This window comes from Coturnix japonica, chromosome 5 (genome assembly GCF_054131305.1).
Source record: "Coturnix japonica strain WE chromosome 5, WE-NBRP24, whole genome shotgun sequence".
Taxonomy (NCBI): domain Eukaryota; kingdom Metazoa; phylum Chordata; class Aves; order Galliformes; family Phasianidae; genus Coturnix; species Coturnix japonica.
The window spans coordinates 15,226,342-15,249,098 of NC_140667.1; the positions used below are offsets into that span (position 1 = coordinate 15,226,342).

The 22,757-nt window shown below is 35.3% G+C and overlaps 1 long non-coding RNA gene across 2 annotated transcripts in view; it reads right to left on the reverse strand.

Annotated features, from left to right (window-relative positions):
- LOC107314610 (uncharacterized) overlaps positions 1-22,757 on the reverse strand; it is an 88,439-nt gene that overhangs the window by 32,517 nt on the left and 33,165 nt on the right. Inside the window, exons 1-3 of one of the 2 annotated variants that reach the window (XR_014946437.1) lie at positions 22,143-22,254; positions 19,575-19,635; positions 12,008-12,111 (exon numbers count right to left, since the gene is read on the reverse strand). This is a non-coding gene — a long non-coding RNA (uncharacterized LOC107314610). Of the gene's footprint in view, positions 1-12,007; positions 12,112-19,574; positions 19,636-22,142; positions 22,255-22,757 lie in introns of those variants that run through there. The other variant, XR_014946438.1, reaches the window with a different exon arrangement.

Sequence of the window (22,757 nt, forward strand, 5' to 3'; positions counted from 1 at the left end):
ATATTTCTATCTATAAACACAGATCCTAGAAAGTACAGAACATTATAAGCCTTTCCATTGATAACTGTATGTTGGACAGCATATCAGCCTATGAAATGATAAGGAAACATTAGTGAAATAATCCATTTTTGGAAGAAATTACATCTTACAGGACAGCTAGTCTCACTGACAGATAAAACTTGTGTCTTTGTTTAATCTTAGCACTTGAATGCACACTGTTGTCCTCAGACTATGATTTCATACCTACAGCTACACAAACCCTAAGCAAAGCTTCATAATGCCATCTGAGGAATTCTGTTGATGAACAATATTCCCAATCAATTAATAATTAAGACATTCTATGCTCTAGGTTTCATCCTGTCTTATTAATGTTTGCATTTGTCATTATAATAGTTGTACTTCAGTATCAAAACTTAAGATGCATAAATATTTTACAGAGACAGAAGTTGATAATGAACATTAAAAATATGTACACAGATAGGAGCAGTACTAGGGCATTAAAGTACCTCCACTGCTGAGTATGACAGAATTTTGTCTGTGCTAATGTATTAATGAAAACAACAAATCTTTTAAAGTAGATTTTTTTTTTAAACTACAAATTAACTCACTTATTTTTTTCTGATGAAGTGCAAAGTAGTATAGCTAATTTAAATGTCATGTTCACATACAACTTCATCTATTTCCTGAAGAACATACCTTAGAGCTTCATACAGGAAAAAAACCAAGAGAAAGATACAATTCAGTGTTAATTTACAGCACAAATTCACCCTAAATTTGGAAGAACTCTGGAGAAAACTGTGGCACTTCAGCAACTACTATTCAATACCTAAAGAGTGGGTAAGTTTATGCACCATTTTAAACATCTCTAGAAGTCTGACTAATAATCTGTAGTTTGAGGAAGCCTTTTGTTCAGTAGCTCTTTCTTGAGGTATGCCACACTGAGGCTTTGAAATTGTTTAATTTCAAGAACAACTATGAGAAATACCAGTCCGATAATCATCTGTGCTACAAGAAATAATAGGACAATCTGAAGTACATGGTCAAAGATTACCTTCTCAATTCTCCCACATACTCAGTCAGGTAGAACTAGTCTTTCCATAAAAGATTTGAAATTGTATCTCACCCCAAACCTGGAATTCAAAGCAAACCAGCTCACAAAAGTGATGGGAATACTTAAGCCACTGATGTTACTGAAAATTTTAACTCCAGCCTTCAAATAAAGAAAATTCCCTTTTTAGGGCATTCAGTTACCACTTGGTCAAACACTAAGAGATGCGGCCCTTCTCTCCAACCTTCTCCTTCATCTCTCGAAATATGCTAACTTAACTGGTATTATGTTAATACTCTCATTTTCTGTGTTCAGAATGTTATCATTCCTTCAATTTTCAGAGGAGAGCAATCATTTAGATCTCAGGTGTTAACACCCTAACAGCAACAGATGGCTTGTATTGTATTTAAAAGAACTCAAGCTATTAAGACTAAGAAAAATACCAGCACTGAAAAATAAAATTAACAATTCTCAACCTCTGTGCTTAATGACAAATGGGAAGCCTATGCATACATTCTGATGTCAAGGACAGAATTTTAACACACAGTGTAGTTACAAAAGGAAGGTGAAATAAAGGTAAAATGCTCAAATCCGAGCTACATTAAAAGCATGATGTGCTCAATAGATGTGATGGTTCAACTAATTACAAGAGTACATCATAAGTTTGACTGATTCAGCTGTGCCACGCTGTTCAAAACCAGCTCTTGGGTCTATGTCTTAAGGCAGCACAAAAATGCTTTGTTATGCAAAAATGAAATAAATTGTGATCGTACTCTAAGACAAAAAAAAAAAAGGCATTACGTGCAAGCCTTGCCTAAATGACTACTGACCATCATTTCATTTTCTGCTGTTATGCATCTTAAAACAAAGTGCTCCACTAGATAAATACCAAGAATCAGGGGGAAAAAAAAAAGAAAAAGAAAACACGCTTGCTGAGATCAATTTGTAACATACTTCTTACAAGCCATCCACCTGTAATCTTATCACATCCCTTAAAGGACTCCAAAACTCAGCAAGTAATATCTAGCTGGGATGACAGGTATTCATAAACAGAGACGCATCACAGTAACAGACTGAGTTTGTTAACAACTGTCTTTTAATATTTATCCCTGATCTCACACAGAAGCAGCAGATTTAAAAATATACACAGACACAGAAAGATCAGAAAGAAATACTTTCCCAAGAAAATTTTTAGGATGAATATTAGTGGCTGCTTGACAGCCCTAGCAGTTTAATCTCTACTCCTGTTCTTGAAACAAACAAAACAAAAAAAAAAACCAACCCAACCACACAACATACAATGAAACACTCAAAGACCAAGTGCAGGATTAGAAGAAGAAAAAAGGGAATTTTATATATACACAATGAGAAAGAAGACATAACGCATCTTTAGAAATTAAGTTAGTTTTGCTTTCAGGTAGTATGGAGTAATTCTTTTGCTGTGAAACAGGTTCTCTATCATACCAGTTTATTATCTGACATGTTCTGCCAATCACTGAAGCTCAGTCTTCCCAGGGGTTCAAACTACTAACTCAGATCTTCAAAACATGCTACATTTCTTATTTATGAATTGATACACTTTGATCAACCATACTAGTGACTCTTCCCTCCTCCCCATCTTCATCTTTTATCAGTCCCTTGCCAAAATTCCATTTCAGAGAAACACATGAAACACCATTACATTCAGGGCAATACTCAGAAGACCATCTGTGTTAATTTCAGAAACACAAAAATCAAGTAGACCTCATCACCAATTTTTCCTGTCATTCCCTTCTCCTTACAAAAAAGCCCAACCACATTCTGTGAATACTGAACTCAGAAAGACAGCTTCACACACAGCTGGAGAAAGTATTCTCAGTCTCTGAAGAGGCTAAGTATGTAGCAAACAACACAAGTTCAGTACACACTAAATAGTCACACTGAAGAGCTCACTTAACTATGCTTCTTAAAAGGAGTAGTGAAAGACTTCTGAAAGTAGTTAGCAGGTATTCTGTTTAATTTACATATTCAGTGGCAATGGAGTTAACTAGGAGTGTGACTGTGCCTCTGATCAAAGGACAATCAATACTGCAATCAAAAAATAAAATACAAAGATTACAGAAAGTATACAGCCAGATGCAATCACTGTGAGTTCACAGCAAAATGCTCTGCGTCATGCATGATGGAAACACAGTTCCCTGTAACAGTCCAAGAATTGTTATTTTTCATTTATTATTTTATAGTACTTCAAGATCCACAGAGAAAGGAAATGAGAAGCTAAGACATTAACTGCACCTCAGAGGCAAGGGAGCTGAAGGAAATCCTTATTATCCTTAATACACCCTGGCCTGAAAGAGGGAAAACTGACAGGTTTTTATTGCCCTTTTCTGAATAACTGTAAACAAAAATCAGCTTTATGAGGAAGAATATGCACATCTGTTCCATCAGAATCCATAGATAAGGTGGTGTAACACAAATGTGTAATATAGTATCAGCCTTTTGTTGCTGGGGCTGCCTTTATTTCCCCCTAAAAAAGTAATGAATAATCATACAAATGAATAAAGAACCTCGCAGTTTCAAGAAGAAATGCCATGCATCACAGCTTAGATGTTTTTGTGCTTTTTATCTTAATGTAACATCTGGGAGAATAGGCAATAGCTCAAGGCAAAAAGAAGAGTCATTAAGACCTCAGTCACTTATGTGCAGAAGGAGCTTCTTAACTGCCTCATTTCCCCTTAAGGGTCGTAAAATTAAAAAGAAAAGCCCACAGCTCTGTAAGAAAAGTATACCTATACTACCATAGCAGCAACTTGATTGCTGCAGAATATGAGCGTTATTGCAACAGTGACAAGGTATGACCCTCTTCATTACTTTAGTTGGCAGTTTCATTATACTGTCAGAATTTTAAGTGTGTCCATTTTCCTTTTATAGTTGATGGTTCTGTCAATCTTCAATCAGCGTTCAGTTGTTATAGTCCTGTTATACCTTCAGCAGTGTGGGAGAGAAGGAGAGTGAAGACACCACTCCTAAACCACTTTATTTTACCCTGAGGTTGCATGATATGTCCTTTTGCTCCGTGACAGAGCTATCAAATAATTAGATAATTAACATGACACTGTCTCAGGAAGTCAGACATACCAGGAACTGCTGTTATAAAAAGAGTCATCTAATTTCCACCACATACTTATTTTTGTGATGGCCTTCTGATGATCACACGCAGTAGTTTCAATTAAAATATAGATTTGTTGCATCTCAGTTCACAAACATTACTGAGATACGGGATAAGGTAATCTCTAGGATCTCTTCTACCTTTCTTAGTGAATAGCTGGAAAACACTGGGGGTGGGGGGAAGGGGGAAAACAAACAAACGGTACTTGCAATGGAAACAATGCAAAGATTCCATGTGACAAATTGCACTACTAAAACTCTTCCTTATTCACACCATACCATCTTTCAGATTTAGAAATAAAGCATGAAGTCAGCTGCTTGTTCTGGAAAAATCAGAGATTTGGAGTAGGCAGGAGTCTAGCTGCTCAGATCTGCAAAATATAAGTGTCAGCCAAAAGGGCTAACTGCACACTGGGATGCCCCAGGCACAGCGCTGCTAGCTGATCGAGGGAAAAGATTGTTCCGCTCTGCACTAGTGAAGTCTCACCACAAGTGAGCGCTGTATGCAGTTTAGGGCACCACAATGTAAGGACATAAAACTGTTATAAGGCATCCAAAAGGAGGCAACATAGATGGTGAAGGGTGTAAGAGACATGTGAGGAGCAGCTGAGGCACCTTGATCTTCTCAGGCCAGAGAAGAGGATGCTCAGGGGAGTAGCACTGATAGCTGCTTTCTTGTAAGAGAGACAAGGCCCAGTGGAACAACACAGAGCTGCTTCAGGGAAGGATCAGGGTGGATGTTAGGTGAAAAATGCAATAGCAAAATTTATTGACTGAACAGGAAGAATACATACTACAAGCAGAAGTCAGCTCAAAAAAACCCCATAGTATATTCTGAACACATTTGTAATGGTGTGCCAAGTTTCTACTTTTCCTAGCTCAGATTTTTGAGGATTGAACTCTATTTTAGCTTTGTTTTATAAGAGAACTGTAATAAAATATATTTTTTAAAAAAAAAAAAATCTAACCAAGCTATTCACTTAAGTACACATTTAAGGTCACTTAGAATCAAAGTCATAAGGTTCAAAAATGCCCATAGAAATCTAGTCTTTCCAAACAGATTAGGCAATCAATATTACAACTTGAATCATGAGGTTTTACAAAACCAGTTTCTCATATCCTATCATAAAGTATCCAAGTATCTCACCAAGTAGGTTCAAAACCTATTTCAGTCTATTTGACACTGTGATTCAGAAAAAAAAACATATTATTTCTCCTCTGATTCTTCCTACCCACACAGCTGTTTGCCCTTTTGTTTGTGAAGTATTTAAAAGATGTCACAGTTCTAAAATAACTACAGGATACCTAAACAGTGCTCCTTTGTATTTAAACATGAGGCTTTATTAGTATAGAGAGTGAGAAACAAAAGCAGTTGAAGAATATTTTATGTCCATCATATTTTTTTTTTAATACTTTTGTGGGCTGGTGGTTTTGTTTGTTTGTTTGTTTTTGTTTGTTTGTTTGTTGTTGTTGTTTTGTTGGGTTGGGTTTTTTGTTTTTTTGTTTGTTTGTTTTTTGTATATATGTAGATAGATATTTAAATGCTTTAAGAATTCTCCAGCTACTTGTCCGTCCTTCTAATACTTCAGATTCAATCCAGAATATAAGCCACACAACCTGAAGTATCTGATACCTTCAAATCTCTTGCAGGCAACTCCTACATGACACTACAAAATTAAGAGATGAATTAAGAAGGATTTTTGCTCATTTTTAATATCAACATATGCTACAGTGAATAGGAAAAAAAATAAGAAAACAAAATTGCTTCTGCTTAGACTCTGAAAGACATAAGGTTTTGGAGGTGCAATAAAGCATTCAGAACATTTCTGACTAACTTACTTGACACCTCTGAAAAGAATGATAATTCATTAAGTGGATTTAAGTGTATTTCCTTTTTTATATGTGTAAGAAAAGCTGCAGATTCCATAGGCTGTTACTTATCAGGACTTACTTGTAAATTATTAAGTTAATTATTACTAAGTCAAAAGTACTGCTTACAAATAAGTAGTTCACTAGTCAATTTACAACTCTCCAAAATCATTCACAAACATTTCCTCTAGCTTCCCACCTCACAAATGAGCTGACATACTTAGAATTGGTTCAGTAGAATTGTAATGTTTTCTAAAAGTTCTGATTTAAAGAAAAGAATTGCGCACAAATCATTTCTGTTTTAGAATATCATTTCTAAACAAAACAAGATCAAAGAATTAGTAATCTATGAATTTTCTCATGTTCTGCTTGACATAAAATTCTGAAAACCTTGTTCTAAGGCAGCCTCAAGCATTTATTAAAATAGATATGACAGCCTGCATCACTTAGACATAGTAATTTAGATCTGTGTGGTATACTTGTACCGTTTCAGGAAAAGCTCAAGGAAGGAAAGCCTGAAGTCTAACATCATATTTAGCAGTCCTTTTATTTTTACATCTGCCCACTCAGAAAACTTGCAGCTGCTGATAGCAGGAGCACCATTTGCTCCTCTGGATACACTATCAAATTCAGAATGCCAACAACCCAGTCGAGCTGGCTGCAGCTAACAAAAACAACAAAAGAAACCCCCTGTGGCAGTACTAAAATTTAAGGGCAGAAGTATTCATATCAGATATCATTGAGGAACAAGGAAGATAAGAGACAGCTTTGGATCCATTAACTCTCAGCAAAATTCACTTTTTTTTCTAAGCAACTCAGAGATTATATCATAAACATTATTTAGAAACTAGTGAAACAAGAGAGGAAAGGGGAGGAAGCATGATAGGGCAGAAGAAGCAGATTTTCCCTTCTATTCCTCTCACTCACATTTTCCTTTTTATGTTCTCATATCAGACAAAACCAAGCTCTCAGCTGCTTGGAGCAAGAGTTCTGATGTTGTAGCTTTTCAGTGTTTTCTGATGATCTCTCCATGGAAATCTTTAAGCAGAATCAGGTCTGAGTACCTACACTGTCAATCAAACTGAAATGAAATCTGATCCTCTCAACATATTCCTTTTTTTTGCTCGATTAATCCCCGCAAAGAGTTCTTTGCAACTCTTTGTAGGAAGAGTTCAACTGCGCAAGCTTATACTAATGGCTTCAAGGTCCTCAGCTGTTTAACAAAGAAGTTTAAACAGAGGTCTAGTAAAGTTCAGAAGAGAAAGAACATTCTTTAAAAAGAAACTGAAGCAAATTCACTTGAAGTTTAATAGTGGGTTCTGCTCCTTAAATCCCAGCCTTCAACATAAGATGATATTGGGCTGCTGAAGGCACCAAGTGCATGTTATTCAATTAGGACCAACTCTTCATTTAAGTACAGTGTACCATTTACTCTCTATTTCTCATAGAAAATCAGTCTCTAGACAGTGGCATGTAAGTATAACTGACATTCATTTAGGAATTCTTATTTATACAGAGCAGTTTTTGTGGAGTATAGAATTCTATGTTTTTCCATAAGCTGAATTCTTAAAAAACTATAAATTTAATCCTCCTATCAGCAATAGGGATCACCAGGTGAAGAGTTTATTTCAAGATTCATGCCACTTCAGAGTGAGTAATGGATAGTATTTTTTCCTTGATTTATTTCCTATTTGTATCCCTTATTCCAAACAGAAATATGCAGCTTATTTTCTGCATATGGGAAGCACCAAATACCCTGAATACACCAACAATAATTGGGTGGAAAAAAAAAAAAATTAAAATGTAATGGCTTACAGGATTATTGTAGTCCCATTAAATTTGCAACAGAACACAATTACTGTTGACTGTTGAAGAGTCTGACTCTTTTAAAAGTAAATTTGTTAAATAAATTAATTAAAAGAATGAACTATTTGATCCTTACTAAGCATACTTCAATTATGAAAGTTTGTATTTGGAAAACAATGAAGGGAAGCCTAGGCTCTTGCCAAGCACATCAGCTCTTAAGTATTCCAGCACAAAACTAACTTAAAAGGAAAACATAAGCTCTTCAGAAGTCTTTAAGACAAGCACAAATATAAAATTAAAGCAGCGTGTCCTGCATGTGTGTAAGATTATGATACCTTCATGCATTAAAACAGTTTAAGCTACATTCTAAACAGTGATCTGTGAAAGACATGCTCTTTTAAAAATAATCTGACATGCTATTTTGAATGATGAAGACTCTGATCCACTGAATTAAAAGGATGTCAGTGAGATACTATGTTTTTATCTGAAATACAGGTCTTAATTACCTTGAATTACTCTTTGACAAAAGAATAAGGATTTCAAAGGAAAAAGGAAGGCACTGGTTCAGAAATACATTTTCCTTTCATATAAATTCCTCCACCAGTACAAAATAGCAATACTAAAAGAGCATACAATAGAAAAGAAATACACAGATGTCAAACAGTAGTAACAGAAGGCTTATAACGTATTTTCAACAGACAACTATAGTTCTTAAAGGTTTAGCAATGTCACTGCTACCTTTCAATATCACCTACTTGGCAAACAGTACAAGTTGGCAGACTCCTCATTACCACTGTAGCCATGTTTTTCTTTCTCACTTGGATTTACAAATATTCTAGGGAAATTCATGTCACAATCTGTGAACATACTTCATTTATCAATACAGTCAACACTACTGGAAAAAAAAGTCAATCAGCCTGCTCTTGCTGTTGTATGTTTTGCCCATCTTCTGAATGCCTTTACTGCATGGTAACACCAATTCTTATTCTCACATATTTTAAGTGAATATTTTCAACAGAAAACTACCTCAATAATCTGCTACAGTTGAAAAAAAACAGTAAAAGAACAATACATTGATTTCAAAACAGAAAATACTCCAGCTAGGATTTCAAATTTCAAAACCATCTTGTATTCATCCTCTCCAAACAAATATTAGAAATATTCTAAAATCAGGCTGCTAGAGCTCATCAAGAAAGAAACAAGGGAGGGCTATTTTTCATAAAGAATTTCTAATAACAGTCTGTGTTTTTTTTCCTAATGAGATGCTCAAGTACTTAACAGGTCCTCCAAGTCCAGATCCAGAATTCAACTCAGGTAAAGGACACAGATTTCGCTGGAGTCTTTAAATGGCCCTCTCAATGCTGCCTACTGACATTAACATTTCATCCAAACACTTCATTGCTTCAGATGTGCACACACAGAGATTTGCTGTGTATAAAAGAATGGGTTTGTCTCTCAATCCTCAGCTAGAAGTCTAATAAGGTATGTTAAAAACACACTCTTGAGAACATTTTTCCTTCTTCAGGAGTTCTAAGTCAAGTGAAGCTTATTGCTCCCCTGTATTACACTCACAGCCCTGAATGTTTCAGTTTTTCCTTACTCTTCTAAAAGAGAGATAATTGCACTTCTTCACCCATTTTAAATCCTATTACTTCTCTATTACTGTGCTACTACAGAGCTCTTTCTGCTTGCAATTACATTCTATTGCTAATGACATTCTTTATGCTCTAATAAATAGGCCTTTTAAGGAAATGTCTCAAAGTTATTTAAAATTTATCTATCGGTATTTCTTTATTTTTTCCCCCCCTTTGAAGGATTTTATTTTATTTACATCAATACAAATTCACAGCCTTTGATGACCAAGAGGACTCAAGTAGCTCTTCTGCTACACAAGGTGTAAACCAAAGTTTTTGAAGATAGTTCTTGCATTCAAACTGTAACTGTTGGGCAAACAAAAATATGTCTTCCAGAAAAACTGAATTTTTCTAATACATAAGAAAAAAGGCAATGTTAGAGTAAATCTAATGTTATTAGTTAGGGTAGTATAGTTAAGTTGCTTTAATGATCTTGTACGTCTTTCCCAACCTGAGAAATACTATGATTCTATTATTCCAGTCTGAAGTGAATTAGTGACTTGCACAAGTCTATCAAGTAACTATCTAAGTAACTCAGGTGCAAAAGCTCTGCTTCCTTTGAGGGATACATTTTTTTTTTACTGGTTCTCAGATATTTTTCCAGGCACACAAATAGACAAAACAACAATTTGAAAATCACGGAGTTAGAGTATTTTCAAGAAGTCTGCCTGTACTCTGCTCTGCAGATTTAAAACACTACTTGTTTTCAGACACAAGAAATCTCCACACAAATAGCACAGAAAAAAATCCCTGATGTCATTATTCAGGGAAGGAGAACTGACATTTTCTTGGAACTACAAGGAGAACTGTAACCTGCATTCAAGAAATAAGTGTAATGTTGTTTAAGTAATACATAAACATTTCAAAAGAGAGACCCACTCCACTGATAAGCCATATTATTTGTTTTAGAAAATATATTGTACGTTTACTAGTAATGTTCTGTATTCAGCAGGAAAACCATAAAGCTTTCAGCCCTGAAAGTAATTTTATGTTTCTAAGTATTATCAGAGTGTCTCTCTCTTTCAAGACTTCAAATGAATGTATTGATATAACTATTAAAAACAATACTAGTAGTACCTAACATTGAAAGATTTTTTGTTTGTTTGTTTTGTTTCTGGTGGCAGCACAGGTTTTTGTTTGGTTGGTTTTTAAATTTAACCTAAGTGAAGTGGTTAAGAGGATTCATTTGAAGATTTTGTTAGGAGCTCAAACATCATTGTTTAACCCAAATATTGAGACGGGTTTTGTTTCTTTCTAGTGATGTCCAGTGCTGGGACCAGAATTAATGGGCACAAACCAGAAAAAAACCTATTCTGCCAAGAAGCATTTATTTACTGTGCAGGTGACAGAGCACTAGCACAGATTGCCCAGGGAGATGTTAAAAATCCACTTGGACACAGTTCCCAGGCAGCTTATTCTGGGTGTTCATGCTTGAGCAGGGAGTTTGGACCAGGCAGCCTCTAGAGGCACCTTCCACCCCTAAACAATTCTGTAATTTGTATTCTATATTCCATGATGCCAATGGTACACAACATATCCCATAACTGTTCATCTTCCTAACTATAACTTGGCTCCAAACATTGCATTGCATACATTAAACTATGCTAGGACATTGCTTTCACAGGATTCACATACTACTTCAACATGAAATACTTCTGTCATCTCATACAATAGGATTCACAAGCCTTAATCATCCAGCACGAGAAAAGACCTTTTCCTATAAGAGATACACAGAATGATCCTTTGGGATGCAAAGTAAACTATCAAAAGATCAGGAAATCACAAATATTACTATTGAGTAAGCAACGTAACTGTCCACATATATTAGAACTTGTCTCACAGGACCCTCTGCTCCTTAGTTTACTGTACACTCCATGAAACAAGTCAATGGATATGCAATTGCAATTCTCTGAGTCCATTATAAACTTCAGCTTTCTCTGTACATAAAATATAATGTCTAAGTGAGAACTGCAGTCTACTACAATAAACATGTAGAAGTCTCAGTATTAATGAACCTCATAGTATTCCTCAAAATAAACAACAACCTATAATTGATGAGGCTAATAACGAGGACATTAAGTTGTCCAGAGAATTGTCAGAAAAACTTTTATGTTTCAGCAATAATAAATTCTTATACAGAGAAAGAGACCCTAATTCAACATCAGTGAAGATTTTTTTTTGGCAAGCTTTCAGATTCATATTAAAGAGGTACTCAAGAATGAAATTAGAACTCACACAACTCACTATTAATTTCCACCACATACCCACATGTTTCCTATTATCTAAGAGTTTCATACAACAGCTACTTTATCCAGCACACACAAGTTCTCAAATTTATCTCAAAATGTGGTGACTTAGGTACGAATACTATTAGTTATAACACAGTTTAAGAAATAGAATTCAGTCATGATGCACGCTGAAACTACTAGGACTATAAAGACAACATCTGAAAAAACTACCAGTCACAGAATTAAAAAACTGGACACAGATTAAAGTCACCAACCTTTTGGTTCTTCTTCAATCTCCCTGTAAAGTATGGATTTCTCAGTAACTTAGGAGGGTCCCAACTCATAAGAATGGAATAAATCAAAACGTATCCAGCAGCACCTACAAACACGATGACCACCAGTTACTTAATTAAAAACATACTTTTAAACAGCAGACCAAGAACAGATAAAATAATAATTAAAAAAAACTACAAGCAGGTAAGCACATGTAATCACATTACACTTACAAAAAGGACTCCTAAGAAACTGGTTCATATAACCTTTGAGCCACTTACCTTTTCATACATTTCTCAAAGAGCAGATGGGAGAGTGCTTGTGATTAAGCAAATTCTGCTGCTTTGCACCTAGAACAGTAGGTCTTTATTTTTTAGAGATGACATGGTCCCATTTTCCTTTCAGAATAACTAAGATTCGCAATAACTCTGGACTAGGACGTAGTTTGTCACACTAGCAGTTAAAACATAAATAAATCCTTTGACAAACATCAATCAACACCTTATTTTTCCCCCTTTGTGCTGCACCCTTTTGTTCTACCACACCTCCTCTGTTTTCTACCCTCCCTGGCTGCCACTAGCTCCTGCAGCTGGGCATGCTGGTGGACACACCCCAGCTGCATGTCATTACATCTAACTCCTTACACCTGGGATGCACTCAGCTCTCCTCCTTACCCTGCCTCATAGCTTTAGACATCCCTGTGGTTTGTTATTCGAGTTACTGATCTGTTTTACTATAAAAGGAGAAATTTATTACGATTTTTTTTTCTTGTGATCAGAAACAAGAGTATGATATTTTACCAGTTATTTTACTTTTTTGAGGGGACTTTCTTTTCTGTGTTTTCTTCAGCAGCTTCCAAACTTAAAAGGGTAGATCAGGAAAGTAAATGCATTAGCAATTTATGTTCCCTCTTGCTACAGTTATTGAAAGGAAAAAATACAACTATGAAGGTCAGAATCAGTAGCCTGAAGCTAAAAGGCAGTACAAAGCAAGAATATGTCCTATATGGAAAGAACTGTTTTAGTTCCTAATTACTATCACTTACACTGAAACTCTTAAAAACCATATTAGAACAAAGTCTTCAAGGGGGAGATTATTGTTATTCATTTTGTTTTTATTTTAGGACTAAAATAGAAAAAAATAGTTGTTTAACAGTATTTAAAAAAAAAAATGTAACTTTGCTTTTTTTGTTTTGTATCTCTAAGTGATGATTTCCCCGAGGAACTTCATTTTCAAGATTATTTAATGTGTTCTGATACCTGCGATTAAAAAAATAAATTCAGAAGATATCCCTAGTTTTTACATAGTGTTTCAGCTGTATTTCTTCAAGAACCTGTACTGTTTAACAGTGTTACCCATAACAGAACAATACAGTGGATACTGACTTGAGTGCAGTTACAGTCTCAGAACAAATAAGGCAGCTTACATTTTTCCTCTGAGTTCTTATGTGGCCCAAATACTACAAATTTAACAAACACAGTTGTGTAATTAACTCTTGGGTTGACAAAGTAGCAAGAGGCACAGTGCTGTTTGGTTGATAAAATGACCACATGATGATCTACTGGTGTAAGTGCAGCATGCAGGACAACAAAGATCTAGTGTAATGTAAGGCTAAGGCAAGATTAATATGTTACAGCATTTAGACAGGCAGACACTATCTGTCACTGTAAGACTGATTGATGATGTTCAAAATGAAAACATACTGTATCTATCCTGTTTTTATCAGAATGGCAAATAGTCCTTGAGATGGAAAGCAATTGCATGTGGACATGAAAAAAGAAGCAAGCTTCAATATACACATTTTAATCTTAGTTTAACAGAAATTTTGAAAAGAATTTTTAAAAAGGGCATTCAAAGGCTGTTAAGTCTATTTGTACAGTCAATAGGTAAACAAAAGTTATACAGATGTTTCATATGAAAGATTATCACGATAGAAGGAAAAAGGGAAAATGCTCACCCATGTTGAAGGCCTGCAGTAAACTCCATAAAAAAGCAATCTCCAGAGAAAGAGACCCTGCTTTAGTGGTGGTCAGCCCTCAAATGAGACCTGGGAGAGGTGGAGCCAAGCTCCACTCCTTCAGGGGGTAGCGCAGCTCAATCACCTTCACCTGTGCTCCCACAGCTCACTCATTGATTGCCTCAGGTGGTTAATCAGAGGTTCAGGCTGTGATCAACAGTTTCCCTTATAGCAGTAAATGCAAGCAGATGTGTTCCTAGCTAATGACAGAATTTCTCATTTGATATAACTTTCTGTATTTTTTTCATTGTTCAATCTAAACATACTGTTATATTAATGCTCTAGAGTGAACCCTAACATCTCTGTGACCTCCTCAGTTGTGCTGACATGAAGTTGTACTGTCTATTTTCCCTAGCTTAAGAGGTACATGAAAGGAAATTCAAGGAGGAAACATGCATTTAAACTGCATGAAACACTGCCTGAAAAAAAAAAACAAAAAAAAAACCAACATTAAGCAAACACAAATGCATACTGAGCAGGCAGACAGTGGGTCAAATGGTCCTGTAAAACTTTTTCTCAGGGAGACTTAGAGGGACAGATAGTAATGAGAACAAAGACCATAATTCAGCTTTTGTTTTATTACAATTCTACATATTTCTTGCAATATTCTGGGAAAATCATTATGTCTGTTTGTAATTTTTGCTACTCCCTGTAAAAGACATTCTCTGTCTTTAAAGATAGTGTAAAGACTCTCCAGTGTCAGCCTTCTGCTAGACTGCTTCTTATCAGGCTAGCGCTCTGTATTCAAGAGAAATTTAAACAATCCCACTCAACACTTCATGCCATTCATCTCTTCAGAAAAAAAAAATGTTTAAGAGGATGCTGGATTTTTTGGCATTGAATAACTTCATTCGTAGCAGTACCTGAAGAAGTTCAAAGTTCTTTTGCTGAGTATAAGCTCCTTAAACACTTTTTTGTCTGAGAGAGCAGTAATCCATTCACACTTAATCTGTGGGCATTGAATATAAGAGGATAAAATTCTACTCAGTTTATAAAAAAATAGTGTTGGTGGTAGTGAAATTATTTTCTAGCAAATAGTTCTCTATTGTATTAGTCCGCAGAACTTGCCTTCTAAGGCAAGGCTAGATTCTCTGTTTTCTATTTTTTCTTTTAAAGTAATTTTATTTGTTGCTAGCAGCCAAATTTGTCTAAGTATTCATATAAGATATTGCACAGCCTTTAATATTATGCTGTTGCCTTTGGGGGAAGAGAGTGTATTCCATAGTTAGGTTCTAATATATTCATGCTTATGTTCTTTTTTTTTCCTCTTGTGATAAAACATTAACAATTAAGCATTTTCACTGATAAAAAATAAAGATAAGTCTTGGAAGCAGGAAACAACTACAGGGTGGGGGCTATTAAGAAAATTTCTTAATGAATTCAGTATCTCTAGCATTTCAGGGCTACAGTAAATTCTCAAAAAGTCTTAATGTCACTTTGACATTCTGTTACCAATATATTATCTTTTTCTTATATATTCTGACAAATAAAACCCTTTGCAACATCTTTAAGAGTTTTCAGGCTAACTGTAATGCACAGCAATAGGATGCTTGTTCCCAACACTTAAATAAATTTCAAATGTACACATTCCAACTAAAATTTATTTGCAGTCTTTCTAAGGTCATTGCTCTTTCTCAGGCCTAACATTAATTTGAAAATTACTGTTTTTTGTTTGTTTGTTTGTTAATTATTACTTTTGTGGGGTTTTTTCCATGTGCAGTTGTGCTCTGAATAATCCCTATCAGCATAAATATTGTGTAAGAAAGTCCATTCACTGGCGCCAAGCACAAAATGTTCAGCATCTTGGGCACAGACTGTAACAATTTGGGTGACAGTCCAATCTGGCACATTCTTTTAAGAGAAAAAATTACAGAGCAGCCTATGAAGAAGCTGGTACTGCTGCATTCTCTGAGAATTTGTACTGCAGTAGGAGACTGAAAAAAAGAAACTTAAGTCCCTGGACTACACTTTCATAAGAACTATGGCTGTTTTGGTTAAAAATGAGATAAGCAATAGTCTTCAACTTCTGCATACATAAAACACAGAGCTATGTGCATGTATTTCTATATAAACAACTTCCAAATATTTTACAGGATAATACCCATATCCTTCTATACTAAGTGCAAATTAATTGCTATTTGAGGAAACAAAACATGTTTGTTGAAATGCTAGTATCTTCTTTTCGACTATGTCAGTCCCCCTGCAGCTCATTCTGATTTGCAGCCCCCACCAACAGCCTGTTTTCTCGGAGATATGACTAAGATTAATGTGATACAGTTTTTAATCCACTAAATTAAGATAAAGGATTGGAAAAATAATTTAATTAGATACATTGAAAATGGCATGGTATTAATTCCTTGACTTCCATCATTAAGATTATTAAAAAATATATTCAGTTATGTGGGAACAAGTGATAGTTTTTTAAGCTCTTTGACTTCATTCTCATTTCAGTGCATTTACAAAGTGCATGACTATGTAATGCCATTGTAAATAAGGGAAGTGCAAGGAGCTTTAGACTGTGCTGTTACTGAAAACAGTACTGATATAAACAAGTTATGGCACCGTTAAAAGCATGTTTGATGTTTCCAGGACTACATTTAGGATTCAATCCTAAGTTAGAACTTGTTGGCTGACAAAAGAAAGTGGGTATCTGTGTTCAAACAACCTGCAGCATCTCTGTAAAAATAATTTCACATCAGTCTGGCAAAGTGAAGCTCAAGTTGATTAGTTGATTCATTTCATTTCTACTGCCAGCATCTTTTTAAGGGTGATGGCAGTGTTCTCTGATCAAAACAATGTAATATTTGTTATGCAGACATGAATTCTCAACTTCCTTATCGCTGCTGCCAGTATGCGTAAATACAAATAATACATTACTGTTCTGCTATGTATTCAGCTCATCTATGACTCTTCTTTTATGTTGCCCCTTGAACTTGCTTCAAGACTTGTTCACTCAGGTATGATAAATGATGTCAGATGTTACACTTTGCTTAAAGATAGCAGCAATAACAATCATCACAAAAGCTGAGAAGTTATTCGGTTTTCAGACTTTGAAATAATCTGCTTAGTTTGATATTTCTATGCACAGCTCTATATATTGCTTGTGAATTGATATTAAATGTCCCAGAATTGATTTACTGATATAAATCAAAGTGTGACCCTTGTCAGTCATAATGCTGTGTGTTTTTTTAATTCTGGATTGGTTGATTTTTGTAATTAAGAACCAGAGGACATTTTGCTATATCAGTGCTTAGTCCCTGGGATAACAGTAGGGCAGCAGAATAGAAGATCAGAAATTCTCCACATTAGGTGAATCTTCTTGCTTCAAATACCAAAGACCTTCTCCAGGAGTTTGATGGTAAGATCACACCAAGAATAGGCAATGTGGGACTTCATACAGCCTTGCAGAGGGGCTCCAGAGTGTATGTTTTTGGTGTTTTTTTTTCCTGGACTTTTGTTGTTTGGTTTTTTTTTTCAGAGGAAAGGGCACAGAGTTTTACATCTACTATATTAAGACACTGAGGGAGAATGAAAACTGATATGACACAGTCAATACTGTAATATTGAAAAAGGTATGAGTTATTGGATTGAGGATGCATAAATGAAATTTCTTCTTAAGCCCCTTCTGTGCAAGGTCTTATTATCAACCTATTCAGTAACAGCACTCTAAAATGACTTTGTATTTGTTTCCTTTTCCACACAGTAAAAACTTAAATGGAGATAAAAATATAAAACAGTCTCCCAATCAGACCTGGAGCACCATGGGATGTTTTGCATATGTTTGGACCTCAGCAGAGATCAGAGTACCCTCAAGATGTTATTTAAGGGGCATCCCTAGAAGATGATGTGTGTTACAACCTTACATTTTCTTCAGGTTGCTTTGTGCTGCTGAATCACTGCAAAGAGGCAGTAAAAATATATCTGAGAAATCCACTCCTGCAAAATGAGGCACTGCAGGCAGAAAAGAACATATTAATATAGATTAAAGCCAATCCTCTGCTACAACCTGTGTGTGAGACTGTTCTCCAAGTGCAACTGAGTGCACTTGGCTTTTGAATGCCTTGAAAGACCAACATTTCAGCTGGGGACATCCAACAGATGCTATATAGAGTTCTGAGGAAGAAAACATGCTTATTGAATAGTAAGCATGAGCCATCTGAATTGAAGGTAACCCTCACCTAAGCGAGGGACAGTATAGTTATTTTCCTTTTCTAAAAAAAAAAATAAATTATTATTTTTCTTGACACAAGTTTGTCCATCTTTTCATTCAAGATATTCCAGCTCTAGAAATAGTTTCATGTATGGTACTCACTATAATTTAATCAGACACACCATGAACTGCTCTCCAGTAAGTTAAATCTGATTTCTCAATTGAATTTCTGATCTAGATTCTAACCACACACACTTTGGCAAAGCAGACAAGAGTTATCTCATGACATAGGAATTTACTGCTATTTTGTCTTCAGCAGCTTTCCTTTCATGTGGGGAGAGAAGACAACATTGCCAAGGGCTGACACAACAAATGCTTCCTTCTAATATCATCTAAAATCATTTTGATTTTTTTCTACTGGACAATGGGTAAAAATCTGTAACTGTGGAATGAACAAGGAAATAAAAATTATTTTTAAATGTTTGCCATTTATATCACTTGTTTATCCATTTCATAATATTCTGTGCATTTTACTGCATCATTAATCCCTCATTCATACAATTATTCTTTTTCCTTTTAACATTTTTCTTCCTTGCTGTGTTGCTATGTTTTTTTTCCTCTAAGAAATGGCTGTTATCACTGTTAGATAATAGAAAAACAGGCAATGTTTGTTTTGCTTTTGATCACAGTTGCTACTGCATCCTATTACTGTTTTTCCAGGCAGCGAACACCACACGAGCTTCATTTTCTAATCCAGAAAAAAGATGCTGCAGCCAAATTAGTTTGGATTAGAAACACTGAGATTTCCTTTTTCATCACTGTCTCCACACATAGTAAAGACAGATACTTCACATAACATTGAGAACAGATTTATTTACATAACTGTGTAACAGGCCTAATTAGTCTTATCCATGCAATTACAGAAACAGAATTAAACTCTCAAAGATTAAATATATGCCTTCTACTTTATACTGGTCCACTTGAAATCCCTCCCATCTTATTCATACATATTTCCAAGTGCGTTTATATCAACTACTTAAATTAGCCAGAAATTACTTAAGATAACTATTAAAAAAATGGCACACTTAATGGTCTTACTAATAGAGCATTTCAGGTAAGTGAATATCCAGCTACTAGCAGTGATGCAGTTCACTTAATGATGCCAAACAATAGAACACTTTCAGTACCAAAAGGAATGTCAATGTGCTTAGAAAAGAAAATAATGTACCTTCAGTATAGAAACAAAGCATATGTGCATATGTGCACTGTGTTCAGATAAATTGAATTAAATTCAGATTAATTACACTAGTGGCCACTAGTGTAAGCAACTAACTCTAAACTTATGCTGAAAGATCTCACCTGATCCTTATGTTCTTATGGATTAAACAAGATGCATACTTACTGAAACACTGTCTTGTCACTCATCATCTCAATCAAAGTTGAGCAGCTATGGTTTTGTTCCCCTGTAAAATAAAGAAATATACAGAAACTAAGCACATAAAGTAACCTAATCCTATTTAGCAAACTGACAAACAATCTGTTTATCAACTTATCTAGATAGATAACGCATGGTCATTTAAAAATTCATTCTATACAAGTTAGAACTTATGGTTTTGCAGGAGGCTTCATGGGAGATAAATAAATCCAAGGTCCATATTTTTTCAGCATAGTTTGATAGCAAGGCCTTATGAGTGGAAGAATTCAAAAGCTTCATAGAACATTCCTGACTTTCATGCATGCTACTAAAAAAGATACAGTGTCATAGAATCATAGAATTACAAGGTTGGAAAGAACCAACAAGATCACCTAGTCCAACCATCCTCCCATTACCGTAGCTACAGCAAACTACTAAACCATATCACTTAGCTCCTCATCCAGATGCCTCTTGAACACTGCCAGGGACAGCGATTCCACCAGCACCCTGGGCAGGCTATTCCAGTGCCTGACCACTCTCTGAGAGAAAAAGTTCCTTCTTCTGTCTAGTCTAACAATTTATGTATTTCTTCAACATTTTGGGCCTAACTTCATTTTGCAAAGATTTAATGCTATGTCTCCCTTTAGTTCAGTGGCTAAAACCTTTACAAAGAAGAAATCTGGGTACAGTGTCTCTGAGGAGAATTTAAAATCACTTAAACTTTTTCTCCAGCAAAGGTATTAAAATTTAACCAAACCATTTGGAAGTCAGGTAAAGGAACAAATTCTCATAATCAATCTCATAATCAGTTGACTTAGCCTGTAATTGATCATCTTTATGTATTTACAAAGGAATGAAGATCAACAGTGTTCTTTTGCACTATGTACCACACAGCCACACATTGTATGAAGTTTCCTACCCAAAAGACATCACTTGATGATATGGAACAATGAGCAAAAGTAAATGCCTTGAAAATTTTATTTCACAGTACCCCTGCTAGAACAAATCCCAAGCTAGAACAGTCTACAAGGGTGTCCCCCTCCTAAAATACCTGCTAAACTGCAATTTCCTTTTGCAAATGGAAGTCCCAGAAATACTATAAACTGTTTACAGCTATTCTGAACATATTTTGTTGTGCTAATAAATTCTACTGCAGTTGCAGAAGCTTTACACCACTACTAACTTTTTCTTGAATTTGCTATCTTGAGAGAGCTGAATAGGTGACCCAGCAGACATTTTCCACCTTTAATTTCTCTATTTTTATATCTCACTGGATGCATCAGTATAAAGACTGCTATGGGTTAGGTCTGCCTTGAAAATTTCTGCCCTATAACAGCATTACAGGTTTAACATTTCTCTCTGCAAAAGAAACTAGAGAGAAGAGTTTTCTAAAATGTCTAGATCCAAGTTTTAGTGACAAAGGTAATATATTTAGAGGCACAAAAGCCCATGGGTTCTGATATGTAAAGGTCTGTCCAATTTTTTAACCTGATTAAAACACATTTAGCATTTTCTCCACTCAGAACATGTACAAAAATTTCACCCTGTCTCAGCATCTTTAAAAGTCAAATTCATTATCAGGCTCAGAGATTTCCTGTCAAAACCGGATGTAAGATTACATTAATACTTATTCTCATCTGTTTCCAGTTCAGAAAATTTCAAGGCTTCTGGCAGATGAGAGTGTTAACCTGTCTTAGTGCTTCACTGTCAGTTATCAAAATAATAGTTCACACAGTTATCTGCACTTCATTTTCTGCGTGCTCAGGTCTTGAGCTAGTGTTTCAGTGCACTGATTTATTTCCTTGTTACAGTTCAGATACTGCTGTTTATTAATGAAGTCCATATGAATAATAGCTCTCCTCCTTGTCTTTCTTAAGGCACAGGTGTGACCCAGAACATCTCTTACTTCTATCCCAGGAATAGAATTTTTTTTTTTTTTTTTACTTTAAAAGTACAAACACGATGCTCTACTAAACAACATTTTCTTATATTACCTTATTTGAATCCAAGTTAAGCTCTAGGTCCAGTCATGTCAGACAGGTGTACAATATGAAACCATCCTTTATTTTAAAAATAAAAATTGCTCTCCACTCCTCTTTTACTTTGCTTTGATTCCATGTTGCTTTTGCCTAACCCACTTTACAGGGAGATTTATTCTGCATCTCATGAACTGTGTTGTTCTCTGTCATCCTATGGGATTCAGCTGAACCATAAGAACTGTTACATCAACAGAATTACCTATAAATAAGGGAGCCTGTATGTCAAAGGAAGCGTAAATTATCTCAGTAATGCTGAAGAGGTGCAGCACTGGTATGACCCTATTGAGAAAGTCTTGTTTTCTTCGCTTTTCTACCAACAATTAGGGAACTGTTAGCAATTCTTTAAAAAAAAATTTAGACACTTCTAATATAAAGCAAATCCCCTAAATATTTAACAAATTAACTTCATTAAAAGATACCTCTAAATATTTCACCATCTAATCATCTCTACTTTCTTTGTCTGCATGAAAATAAATGTTTGCTTCTTTGTATCATCAGCACTGCCATCAGCACATACCTGTGAGCCACACAGCTTTAAATCACTCGGATTGCAACAGGCAAACTGTTCATGAAAACAGCGACCTTCCCATAATTTGTTTGTATGTGTATTGAGGAAGCACAAAGGCAACCTGCAAGAAAGGTGTTATGCGGTGTAGATTTAAACAAGATTGAGTTCATATTTCCAAATTTAGGGATTCGAGGATATGACAAGATCTGTATTGTAGGTAAAGCAGATCATCTAATGTCTCCACTTAGTTTCAGTCTACTGCACAGTACTAGAACCTCCATCAATTATGCCAAAGACTATTCTGAGGAATATTTAAAAATAGGTGTCATTTCTTTTATACATATTTTGATATAAGCCTAAGAGCCTTCTGCATAATATCTTGAGTAGTATTAATCTCCAACACAAACTTTTCACTGAGAGCTGTTTTGAATAGTTATGAAATTTTACATCTACCATAATAATACACAGATGAGTTTACTCCAAAAGAAAAATTTCATATGACTGTGATCATTGGAAGCCTTTGCCAAACAGTTCAATTAAAATTTAGGCAACCAAAAATGTTATTGTTTTCTAATGAGCAACCAAGATGCAAATTCTACAGTTTAAAAGTGTTCCAGAGCTTGT